The sequence below is a fragment of the Mauremys mutica genome, chromosome 13 (genome assembly GCF_020497125.1).
Source record: "Mauremys mutica isolate MM-2020 ecotype Southern chromosome 13, ASM2049712v1, whole genome shotgun sequence".
In the NCBI taxonomy this organism is placed as follows: domain Eukaryota; kingdom Metazoa; phylum Chordata; order Testudines; family Geoemydidae; genus Mauremys; species Mauremys mutica.
The window spans coordinates 5,387,620-5,401,143 of NC_059084.1; the positions used below are offsets into that span (position 1 = coordinate 5,387,620).

The window sequence follows — 13,524 nt, forward strand, 5'->3', positions numbered from 1 at the left end:
ATTTGTCGCTGTGATAGTTTATAGACATGTGTTCTATATTTGATCACATATTAGGGGAAGATGCTTTATCCTTTATGAGCCAATAAATACTAGTTTATTAAGTGTTCTTGTTATGGTTTATACACCATCAGGAACACTAGCATTTGGCTTATTCCTGGAAACACCTAACACTCCGAGTTAAAAGCCCCTGCAGTTTGAACTCCTCTGAGGCTGCTGTTAATAGGTTAATGAGACCCTCATCTGACTGAGTTAGAGTGCCTGGCTTTCTAAGATAAAACTATCCAGTGACATTGGGAGGCTGGGCCTCTTTCTGACTGAGCGCCATTCATCTGAGTACACAAGAGCTCGCAAATTTAATAAGCAGAATCCATTTCAGCCCTCTGGCCTGCCATGGCAACAGAAGAGAGGGGGCTACAGCCTCCATTGCTCAGGCATCATTATCTCCCAGGGCCATCTGCTCGACAGAAGCACAATCCCAAACTCATTTAAATAGAGCCAGCCTGAAATATGACGCCTTTTCCCAATCTCTCCCCGTTTGCATGCGCGCCCCCACACCCACACACAAACACAGAATAAGATGTGAAATGTAAAGGGGGGGGGAAAGAGAGCTGAGATTATAAAAATAATGAATTGGGAGGGAGACGAAGAGGTGGAGGGAATCCCTCCCTTAGCTGCCATTCCCAGAGAGCAAGGGGTTGTAATAAATGTCTTTTTCAAATCATCTTCCTGGAAGAAATATCTCATAAACAATGATTCATCGCCTCCTCAGAACTCAGCCTCCCTGGAACAATTAGGTGGTGAAGAAAACTAGCCCCGTTAATTCAGTTCTTTCCCTGTTTTATGACTTATAGCCCACCTTCATCATAAGAGGAGACATTTAATAAATTACCACGTGTCTACAGGTATATCAACTATTTACCCGCACACAGGCTCGCTGAGGCTTATTGCAGAAAGCCCTCACCTCCATGAGGATTTGGGGGAAGGTCCTGCACTGTTGTGAATTGTCAGAGCTCCAGTTAAGTCAATGGCAATAGAACAACGTACGCCAGCAGAAGACCGGCCCTTTGGTGTCCTATTATTATTGCTGATTGTTTGGGCTAAAGTTGCTTTGGGCGCCTCCAAGGGCGGAGTGAGGCAAGGCCTTTGCTCTGAAGAGTTTACCATTTAGAATGAGATGGGACATATCAAGGGAGGATGAGAAGGAAATAAAACAGGGTTAGGGTGAGGCTGGACAAGGGGACCTCAATAAGATCATGGGGAGTTGCAGTCCATATGCACGTCTCAACAGACTCATTTGTAAACTGTATGTTTTTATTTAAAACGTAGCACACTCTTTTTGGAGGCTTTGTGTTTTCAGCAGAGATTGGATTCAGGGGCGGGGACTATACAGAATTGGGAAGTATTTGTGTGAATAGTAGCCCGATGTGTATAAAGTCCATGAAGCAATGTAGGCTATAAATGTGAGATAATAAGTGATATGATGAAGCACCAGGTAGACAGCTCTCCTGGTACTGAGCCACTGAACTGCTTCTATCTACCTACATATCTATTAATCCAAGAGAGACAAGGTGGGTGATGTAATATCTTTTACCCCTTGTTTCTTCCACTAACAGAAGTTGGTCCAGTAAAAGATATGACCTCACCTGCCTTGTTCCTCTCATGTATGGAGACCAACACAGCTACAACTCTATCTATCTATCTATCTATCTATCTATCACCCTCATCAGCTAAGGAGAGATTTCATCCAGAAGAAGCAGTTGATACAATGAAGTGGATTTAAAATCACATCGATAGCTCACAGAGCTGGGCAGAAAATGTTTTTCCCATCATGCAAAACTTTCTGAGAGTTCAGAAAATTTGCCCATCACAAATTGGGATGAAAAGTAAAAAAATCTCAAACATTTTCACGAACAAAAAATAAAAAATTGGTTCAAGTCAATCAGAATGTTTCATTTCAAGTTTGACCATTTAAAATGTTTTTTTTTACTATAACTAGATTAAATTGAAAAAAAAAAACCTTTTGAACCAGAAAACCACATCTTGTGTTTAAAAAAATGTGAGAATGTTATGTGATAACAATTTTCCTGCAAAAAGTTTTGGGCTTGACAAATTGGTGTTTTCTGACCCCAAAAAAGTGTTGTTGAACAATTCCATTCCAGTTCTAGTAGCTGGTTGGAAAAGGGGGAAATACTGTAAGACTTTTTGAAAATAATCATTTCTCATTTGTTTTCTGTTGAAATTTTCTGAGCATCTCTAGTCATGTCACTTGAGTAAATATTGATACATAGCAAAGTATTTGTCCTACCTGCATAGGTGGAGCCAGCATCTTTATAATGAACAGTGTCAGAGTCTTTCTAAAGGACATCAAGTGAAGGTGATAAGTATGTTTAGAAATGTTTGTCTTTGTCTATAGAGTTGATCCTATCTCTGCTTACATAGCTGCAGATCTTCATGGTCGCAGGACCATATCCAGTTCCGACTTGTATGCAGTAGTGTTCAATACATATAACGGAAAGTAGGATCAGCTATTTTAGCTTTCAGGGCATGCTGCAATGTGACATATGACTTTCCCAGTTCATGCATATTCAAACAGCACATTGGTCCCTTTAGCCTGCAGCTCATACCTGCCAAGATTCATGGTTTCACTGTGAGACATGTGGAGTTCATGTGGATTACACACAGTTAGTCTGCAATGAGTTGATGAGATCAAACTAAAGACGAGCAGTGTGGCTGGGGAGAAATAGAATAATATACACTCATTACATTTATCTGGTGACTTTAAGGCTCCCAGCACCCTTAATGAACTGTACATGCAGGGATCATTCACCTACAACTGATAGGCAGCCACCTCTGGGATAGAACATGGCAAGTAGCCAGGAAATTCTGTGTAACTGTGTTTAGGAGGGGAAGTGGAGAATAGCTGTGAATTGATACATGTCTTTGCTTGTAACCCCAGGGGGATTTTAAGCCAGCAGAATGTAATTACTCATCTTGGAATTTGGACCCTGGGGTTACTCACTCCTGCAGTGTCTTGGAACCTTTTAGAGGCAGATTGTGTAACCCTTACTCATACTGAATAATACGCTCACATGCAAACAGTCTCTTTGAATTCAATGAGACTATTTTGTATTATTATTTATCATCTGAATTGTGTTAGCACCTATCAGCGATCAGGGCTCCATTGTGCCACGCACTGTGCACCCATCGCAAAAAAGACGCTTCCTGTCCCAAAGCACTGACAATCTTAGTATTAGGTGACACAAGCCCTCGTGAACATTTTTCAGAATCAGGTCTTCAGTGACCATGAATGGTCATTGCTTCATCTATTCATTCCTGGTACTTTGCTCATGCTGCACCTGTCTCTTTTCCTGCCTCTTCACACAGTGTGGACGCTCCTGGGGTGAGAAACTTCTCTGCAACTCTTGCCCTTTAGAGTCACCTCCAGATAACTCTACATCAGATCACTATTCTCTGTATTTTTTAAAATCTCTCCAGCAAGCCTATTTTTCCCCTTTTGCCTATTCCTCCAATGTGTTTCTTCATCAGCTACTTTGTAAACATATTCTGCATTGTATGGAATTCAGATAATATATTATTTCTATTACTATTATTTATTTCTATAGCTAGCATTGCTAAATGTGTAAAGTGTTTTAAATTACATTGATTTGAAAGACACTGTTGACCTAGGGTCTGATTTGCAGAGGTGCAGAGCAACCACAATTCCCACTGGCTTTATTTGGAGCCAGGGGGTTCAGCACCTCTGAATACTGGGTCTCAAATTTTCAGCTGCACTACGCTAGATTCATAGACATGTCCACCCGAGTATACCAACAAGAATTTGTTGCATGCAGTGTTTTTGTAGCTGTCTTGGTCCTAGGCTATTAGAGATTCAAGGTAGGTGGGGTAATATCTTTGGTTGGACCAACTTCTGTTGGTGAGAGAGATGAGCTTTCCAGCTTACACAGAGCTCTTCTTCAGTCTCGAAAGCTTGTCTCATCAGCAGAAGTTGGTCCAATCCAAGACATGACATCACTCACCTTGCCTCTCTAACAAGAATTTGTGCAGACAGATTCTGTAGCGACTTGACAACCAGATTTGTACGTACAAATATTTGTTTTCATGCACAGATTGGGGATTTTTCCAGTGTTGTCTACAAACGCTGTTGGTGCAGTTAAGGCATTCCACTGCAGATTGGGTTCTACAGAAAATTAAATGTATAATAATATTCTTAGCATGGTATCTTTGTCTAATTGACTATTTGTGAGTGTTCTGTGAAGACAATTGCACACAGTTGCTTGCATATTATTGCACACCCAGTTCTCAAAATCTGAGCTCCCGTTTTTGCTTCATGAGTATTTGCATGTGAAATTTATCTAAATTTACTTAGTTTGTCTAATTTTTCCAGTGTTCTGTATTAGCAAGGATAAAAGTTTTCCCCCACTGTCACCTTGAGAATTATACTCTTGTTTCCCACAAGAATCATCCAAAGGGCTCCTAGCTTTTATGAGTATTTTGCATGCAAGAAAGCAACTTCACTTGCAGAAAAAAAATCTGGCCTAAATTTTAAAAATCTCCTATGCACATTGTGCATGCCAAGATTATAGAATCATAGGAATTTAGGGATGGACGAGACCTCAAAAGGTCATCTAATCCTTTCACCCATGCTGAGGCAGGACCAAGATCATCCCTGATAGGTGCTGTGTAACCCAAAACTTCCAATGTGCAATTTCTGCAGTTGTGTGTAGAAAAGAACTAAGCGTGCATACAAAAGAGTTCATACACACATGAACTTTCCATAAGTGCACATGCAAGTGACTCAGGAAAATAGATGTTAATTTGTACAACTGTCATTCAAAATAATTGAGCCTTGCTATACTTGTTCAAAATATCATTTTTCATTTCCTGTGGGTATGTACTAAAGCAATTAAACCACAACTATAGAACTTTTTGTAACTTGTGTTTTATGCAAAATATTTTAGCAGGTTGAATGAGGCATTTTCTCATTCTTCCATAAGCCACAATTTCTACTACTCCAATTGTTGTGGGCTAGGATTGCTAGAAAGAATGGACCAAATCTTTTTCTGGTAAAATTCTATTTTCTTCATTGGACTGACCCCAGAGATGAATTGGCCATCTGACAGTGATCTGGTTTTGTGGCTTTACTCTGGTTCACATCCCTGTTCTGCTGTATCACCCTCCAGTGATCAATCACTCTGTATAAAGAAACTGACAAGACGGATGAAATCGATGCTAATGCTGCTCCCCTGAAATACGTCAAGCCATTTTCTGATCAGATTTACATCAGGATGAATTCAGAAGGTCCGATGCTCCTTTCATACATACCAGTGTAATTCGGAGTCAATCTGCTGGCGTCAGTGGACTTGCTCTAAAACCTAAGAATCGGGCCTGGAGGAACTCCACTGAAATCAGCAGAGTTATTTTAGATTTACACTGAGATCTGAATGTGGCCCTCTGTGTTGTTTAAAATTAGAGCTGGTCACAAAATGGTGAGGGAGAGCTGGAGAAAATTTGGATTTTTTTTTGTCAAAAACAAACAACACACAAACCAAACGCTTTCACTTTTCAGGGCCGGGGCTGGTTATGTTTTAATGAAACATTGAAATGTTCCATGGAAAGCACTTTCCAAGAAATATTTTAGTTTCATCAAAAACCCAATTTTTTTTTTTTTTTTTTTTTTACAGACAACAGTTTCACCCCCCTCTATTTGTAATCAACTTGAGAGTGTGAGGCATGTTCAACCACTTGGTTGCTGCCTCACATAGTGGAGTGATAGGTGGAGCAAAGTGTATCTTTAATGATGCTGTGTGTAACTGGTTCATCACCTTTGAAGCACTGATGCTCTGATGAAACATTGGGACTTCTAAGGAACGCTGCCCTTGGAGAAGCTGGAGTGAATGCCAGCAGCCATGGTGCGAATGGAAACATGAACTCGGAAAGCAGTGTGAACAAACTAACCAGAAGAACCAGTTGAAAAAGGTGCAGCACAAAATGGTGGGAGGGGTCTCCTGAATTTTTGGCAGGTTTACATGGGACAATGCAAATGTCAGACAATATCTGCAGGCAACATACTGGAGAGGGGCAAAAACCACCTTTTGATATGAAACAAAATGCAAAATTTCACACACACCCCGACAAGAATCAAAAAAATTCACAATTTTACTTGTAAAAAATTTTTCTACTTTTGCTGGGAGAAAAGAAACCCCAAACGCTGGATTTGCTGACCCAATGGCGTATAAATTCACCCATTATTATCCTCATCCCATAAGGTCTCCTGCAAAATGAAGGCTGATCATTTCACCCAGCTTTGTCCCTACCTCCTGCTCCCCACTTTCCTGAGTGATGCTCCATCAGCCATTGTCTCAAAAAAATCACATGTCCAAAGGGACTTGCCTATGGGAGCAGAGTCTGAGGAGATTTTGAACGTCTCCCTCTCCCCTTTAGGAGTCTGGCCCTGATGATTTCCTACACCTCTGCTGTCCCCAGGGTGACTCTGTCTGGCTCTCCTGAGTGTGCTACTTCCCTGAGTTCCACTGTTCACTCAGTGCAGGTCAGGGCTCCTGGCAAGCGGAAAGTTCTGGAGAGTCCCTCTAGCACAGAGTTCGGTCACACTGTGAGAGGGCCTCTCGGGCTCTACACCTGCTCCAGTGTCGGACAAAGGAACTGGGGGCAAGTCCAGATGGCCAATTTCCCTCTTCTGGAAACTCACTGGGGAGGGGCAAGAGGGTCTCTGCACTGTCCTTTTCTTAGGGAAAATTAGAGAATCCAAAGTCTCTCTTCTTTTCCCTTCTCTCTCTCTCGTTTCCTTTCACCCCCTCTTTCCATTCTCTTCTCTCCGCTCCATTTTTCACCCTTTCCTTTCCACCACCACTCCATTACCTCTCCTCCCATTTTGCTTTCTTCTCTTTTGCACCCATTCCCCTTTCCTCGCTGCTACCTCACCCAAATACCTGTCAACCACCACCACGTCTGGCCCCAGTCCTCCAATCTGATCCACGGGGGTGGACCTTTCCACTTGGGCCGAGCCCACACTTGGACCCAAAGTAGGAATGAATCAATGCACAGACATTTATTTAGATGTGCAAGGGCCCGTTTTCAAATGCTGGCACTATCACAGCCCCTTCTGACCCTGCATTTGAATATATCAGTTATTTGAACCTCTGTGCCAGTTGGGTCCCCCAGCTGCAGGGTTTGGATGTCCTTCAGTTGGCCGATGTCACAGGGCAGAGTGGGCCCTTTAAGAGGGAACTGGGCCAGTCCACATATGCCTCATTAACAGCCTGGCCATGGAGCCTGATAGAGGGCAGCTGGTCTCCATAAAGAGCCGGAGGGGAAGAGGAGACAGGAAGGCGTGGCAGAGCTGCAGTGAGCAGGACATTCCTACTGGAGGCTCTTGAGTGAGAGAAGGGCTGGGAGTGCTAGGCAGGACAGGAGCCTGGGAACAGTTCCTCCGAGAAGACACTGGATGCTCAGAAGAGAGCAGGGAGTGTTTAAAGGAGCTCAGGGTGGGCTGAGAGGAGGAACTGAGAAGAAACTTGAAGAGGGGCAGACCTCGGGGAGGAGTGTATTTTATGTTAATGAACCAGACCCCAAGAAAGGGTGCTATTATTGGACACAAGACTTTGTGGAGTTATTGATGCATCTAATTAAAGAGGAAACTGAGGGAGACCGCTGCAGGGCCACCACAGGCCATGAGGGGGCACTCTGGAGGTGGCTAACTCAGTTACAGCTACACTTAGCAATTCAAACATTTGTAAATACTTTGTGCCTGCAAAATACTCATATGCACAATCAAAAAGATTACTGTGCACAAATCATGCATTTGTTACGCCAATTATAGGAACATTTACACACAACTACATGCACAAGTGCATGTGTGTATATTTCTCTATGCTACGAAGAACGTCAGTAATATCTCTGATAGCTATCAATATAGATGTCTAGCTTTAGGTTTATTAAAAGTATCTTACCTAGCTTCTGGGATATTTTTAGATTTCACATCTCTTTTTCTCTATCTTTAGACAGAATAATACAAATTAAAAAGGCTTCAGAGTCAATCTTTTTATAGAATGTTTTTTCTTAAATTTCTTGTTGTGTAACAGTTGTCATGCTGTCATCCTTATTGCTATGGTTTGTGTAGCTGTGTTTGGGCCAAAACTTTGTTGGTCAACACAGCACATTCAATGCTAATGGGTGGTGATTTTCCAGACATATTCATTTAGAGATACCATCTCACCTAGGATGAGGCTGAATTTCTACCTGTGGATGCAGTTTGAGTTCACATATTTCTGTAGCCATCCAATGAATTGTGCACTCAAGTCTGAGTATTTACCCACAATCAGAGAGAGAAGCGAGTATTTGGATTTACACTGTCACTCAGTTGCAGGAGCAAATTCATGCCAATCAGAAAGAGTGCCAACAGTCTAAAATTTGCCCCCTAACTTAATTAGATTGATGGATTTCAGGCTTGAGTATCTTCAGATCCCGGGGACTTGAAATCACCAGTTTTTAACTCACACGAGGTGATGAATTCCTTTGAGTGGAGATACTTAGGGATTTAAAATAAATCGGTTTCTTGAGAAGACAGATAATTATTTTATTAGAAAGGAATGATAGGGTTATTTGATGCCAGAGCATCTGTCTTTAAACCGTTTCTTTATTAGGAATAGATAATAAGAGTTAAAGCTAAGGAGCCATGTAATACACAGATCTAATTCTATTCAGGGGTTCTGGTGACTTCCTGTCTACTATGATGTCCCCAGAACCCCCAAGGTGGAATTCCCTGGTACTGAATGAGATTGCTGCATATTTGTTATCTTCTATTAAAGCATTCTCAGTATGTTTCTATTTGAATTGCTTTCTGTTCGCATTCCGTATTCCCTAAACAGTCATGTTAGCAGTGATAGCATGTTATGTTGATGGGGCTATGACTGTATGATGCCAACCCAGTAGTAACAAAACATCTCTTTTTAAATCTCATCTGAAAACATGTTTTTCTCCCTTGCTGGTACCTCTCCATCTCAATCTCCCCTTAGAATTACTTTTTTAGTTAACTCTGCCATTGTAAAAAGTTCGATATGCAATAAGTGTGAAGATACTATCGACAATAAGAGCTCATTCCTGCAGTGTCCTGAATGCCCTCAACTCCCATTGAGATACTCTCTACAGTCACCGCCTGCAGAACAGCCATCATTAACCAGTCAGTATTTAGCAATACTCACAGCACAGTGGTAGCTGAGAAACTGCAATTGTTCCCCATACTTGAAAACAGGCCGTAACTATGATGTCTGTGATACCACAGCCTGGCTTGTGTATGTAACCGGTGACTTGTTAATGGCAACCACTGCATGGAAAACAGGGCGTACCTAACAAGTGGTAAAACACATTTTACTCAATAGCGGAGCTGGGTAACATTTGTCGGAATTTTTTTTTTCTGAAAAAGGCAGATTTGGGTTGACCAAAACATTTTGTGAATTTGTGTCAAATTCACCAAATTGTTTTGGTCAAAAGAAACCAAACACTTCGGAAATAACCGAAACACTTTGTCTTGACATTTATAAACAAAAAAAAATATAAAAAGGAAAAAGAAAAACGTTTTTCTTAGAAAAATGTTAAGACAAGGTGCTTAGAAAGCTGTGTAACATTCCACAGCAGTGAGATGTCAAATGGCGAAAGAGGAGTCATTGGAATGATGGGGAGATACGGGAAATGTTGAAATACAAATGTCCAAGACTCGGATATTATGAGTCAAGGCAAAATCTTGACTGGAAGACATAGACTAAATCAGGAACCCAACTGAAGGAAGTTTCCATTGCTGTATAAAAGATTATGTAGAGGGTTTCCTCATCCCTCTGAGAGCACATCTGAGCCCTCAGAGAAGTGCGTTTTGGCTCAACACCTGGCTGGTTTCTTTTGAAATACTGGCCCATAGATCATTCCTAAGTCATAGCCCATAGCCTGATTAGTTTTCAGGTAAGGGGTATCCCCGACAGTAGAGTGCTCAATAAAACACCTTCCTTCCATCTCAACAGCATCCAAACTGCAGAGTACTTTTCCTAGGGATATATTCTAGAGAACCCCTCCCATGCCCTAGCTCAGAGAGAGGGCAGTCTGCTTAGGCTACCATCTAGATCAGAGAGATACCTCTTCTCCTTCCCATACTCCCCCACATCTCCAGCTTAAAGCAATTCTTTTTCAGGCTTTATTTATTTTTTTTACCCCTCCTATGTGTATATTTCATCCCCTGACTTCCCAAGCCCTCCTCTTATCAGTGTATTAATTATCTCCAGGCTGCTGGGACTAGTAATTATCCCTCCCTAGTGCTTTATGGGCTTCCCAGCACAGACTGCAATGAGGATGGGCTGAAATGGCTCATCTGATAGATTGAGCAAAAGGAATACACTTTTTTTGTAGGGTCTATGATAATTGTCCTGCTCTAGAGAGGATGGAATTGGGGAAAAGGAAAGAAAAATGTTTCTTTGGAGTGACGGTTGCGTGAATATATGAAGCCTGGGTCGTCTTAAGGCACACGGCGGGAAATATTTTTAAGTGAATCAAATGCCTGTTTACTTGTGAAGACTTGTGGTTCTCCAGTTCTCGTGCCGTGATGGAGGAGATCTGAACCACCTTTGAGCTTGTGGGGAGCTGTTTGCCCTGTATTGTTTTAAGTAGCTGCAAAGTGCTCAGTTCTTGCGCGGGAAATGCAGACTTTTGTAGGCTCAAGGGTAGGCAGGCATGGGAAGGAGGAAACTGTTTTCTGGGGCTTTCTTTCAAAGTGCATTTGTGTGAACTATAAGGACCCATGTTTCAAATGAGCCTCTAAAACTGGCTCCTATAAATGTGCACCCACTTCAGTGTGCAAACCGTGTAGTTGAATAAATAAGTAGGCATTTGCACATGCAAACTGAGTAACTGCACACACTTTTACCTGCCAATATACACTTTTGCACACGCAGATCCGGATTTGCATATTCAACAGGGTGTGTGCCATTTTGGAGGCCACTTTAGAAAATCCTAGGGCTGGATTCACCACTGCATTGCTCCAGCTTTATGCCAATGTAATGCCATTGTTTTCATAGTGAAACTGAAGTAACTCAGTCAAGGTGGCCGGTAGCCGTTAAACCAACACTCATTTCCTTCTGGTGACTCGGGGCCCAACCTTGCAAAGCCTTAGGTGAGTAACCCTTACGTATGTGGGCCCATAGGATCTTAAATTGTGTTTGTTCAAAAACATGATGATAAGGCAACCTAGTAGCTTAATTGCAGTGGTCTGCAGAGCCATTTGGGAGAGGTCCATTTGACTCCTGATCACTGTCTCTTATTGCACAAGGCCATTGAAGATTGAGTACACTGCAGGGGCAGCATAATGAACCCCCGAGGTTGGGAAAAATTCACATTGCTCAACATCGTCCCCCCTGACCAATTATGGGTGAGCTGGCTCCTCAGTGAGTGAGTCCCATCCAGGACTCAGCTGGGGCTCTGATGCCAGCACTCAGGGGTAGGGGGTGTAAGGAAGAGGGGAAATGGAGGTAACCTTACGCCTTTCCCCAGAGATGCAGGTAAGCCCCTGTGGGCTGGGAAAAAATGATGATCATGTTTTTCAACATTAAGAAATCCCCAGGTAGCAAGATGCACAAGAAATTCCCACTGGGGATTCACTATGGGGATGTAGCATTTATTGACCACAGAAATCTCAGTTTGGTCAGGAAAGTGAAGATATTTTTGCCAGATGCAGTCTGGGTTTCATTAAATGAAGATTTCAAGCCGTGTGTGTGTGTGTGTGTGTGTGTGTGTGTGTGTGTGTGTGTGTGTGTGTGTGTGCACATGTGGGTGTTTGAGAGGCAATTGTGTAAGAACACTGTATGTGCAACAGGAATATCTAAAGGTTGATGCTGAATCACAACTTGGACCGGATCTGCATTAAACTGGCTAAATAGTTGACTAAATTGTCTGACTAATATTAATTTCCAATTTTTAAATAAACTATTTTACAGTTTAACCCCCATTATGTGCCCTCCCTAAAGAGCAAGATGAATGCTTCAGGAAGAAATTCATAGTCATTTATTTGACCAATTTCACAGAATATTTTAAATAAAATGTCAAATTAATATTTATTTTCTGCTACTCAGCTAGCTGTATCCACATGCATAGTGGCATGTAGGCCCCATCTATAGTTATATTAAAACGATATTCCACTTCTGTACAAAAGATGCGCAATGGCAAATCAGCCCGGTATTTGCCTTCTTGACAAGGCTTGTCATGCTAATACTCATGCATGTCACTTTGTCTGTGTACAGGTTTGGAGAGCTGAACCGCCGGAATGAAGATGAAGCAGCTGGGAATGGTGTGCTGTGCAAATCATCTTAACAAACCAATTCTAATTTGTAGCTGTTGCTTTCCACGTTTTTCTGTAACCTGAACCATGAAATGAATCTTCATAAAGTTTTTCACAAGCTGAAAATTTACAGAATTTATACTAGTTAGACAAGGGGCCACTACATTTCTTATCACCTTTTAAAACAAGTTAGGAGTCACTAGGTGAATTTTTGTGTTCACAAAGATGAAGGATTATAGCTCCTGGCCAATCAGCTATAGAATAGTCAAGCAGGTCACAAAATTTCCCCGTGGAGATCTGCTAATGTACCTCAATCTTGATCTGACACTCCTCTGCTGTACATGCCATGGACTGCTCCCACACACTGGCTCCATCCAGACCTAATGTGCCACCGACTATTCTGGTTCTGAGCTTCTGATCAGAGATCAAGTCATGCCCAATTGTCCCTCACTGGGTGCTGCTTTTGTGAGATGGATAAATGCTCATCAGGGACCAGGTTGGAGCCACCAAACACATTTTACCTGTGACCTACAATTACCTATTCTGTGTTTGTACAGCATGTAGCACCGTGTGGTCCTGGTCCTTGACTGGAGCTTCTAGTTGCTATGGTAATATAAATGATGATAAGTCATGCTGGAATCCAGACCACCAGAGGTTAAAGATCAATACAGGGGTTGTTGAACGTTTTCATAGGGTCAACCAGCTCTGGAGAGAGCGACTGTCTCGTAGACCCACCTCCCCTCTCCAATTTGAGATCACATGGGTCACTGCTCCCATTCTCAGCTGCGGAATGTTCTGTGGCAAGTGGGCAGCATTTGCAGACTCCCACCAGTTCACAGAACGCCCTTCAGGAGGCCCTGGGACTAAGAACCTCTGGATTGTTGTTGTGCTTACTTCCCCCTTCTATAGCTAGAGGCCCTACCGTTCACCTCTGTCATCTGAGCCCAGTGTACCATCTTTCCTGGGTGTTGGCTGATTCAGAGTTCCTTTCAGCATCCCACTGTTAAATGAGTAGTAAGCTGACATGCCACTGCCCACTTAGCAATCAGCTGAAGAAGGTCAGTTTTCAGGCCTGACTCACTGCTGGATGGATTGCTTCCTCAGCCATTGGTCATTTCCCTGTGACATCACCCACCCACGGCTGCAGTCTGAGAGCATGTCACTGTTTATAG

The 13,524-nt window shown here is 42.4% G+C and overlaps 1 long non-coding RNA gene across 1 annotated transcript in view; it reads left to right on the forward strand.

The window, feature by feature from the left end:
- The window catches only part of LOC123347271, a 35,113-nt gene extending 22,334 nt beyond the window's left edge, over positions 1 to 12,779 (forward strand). The window contains exons 2-3 of the long non-coding RNA XR_006573093.1: positions 11,097 to 11,191; positions 12,315 to 12,779. This is a non-coding gene — a long non-coding RNA (uncharacterized LOC123347271). The remainder of the gene's footprint in view (positions 1 to 11,096; positions 11,192 to 12,314) is intronic.
- Positions 12,780 to 13,524: the final 745 nt, after the last annotated feature.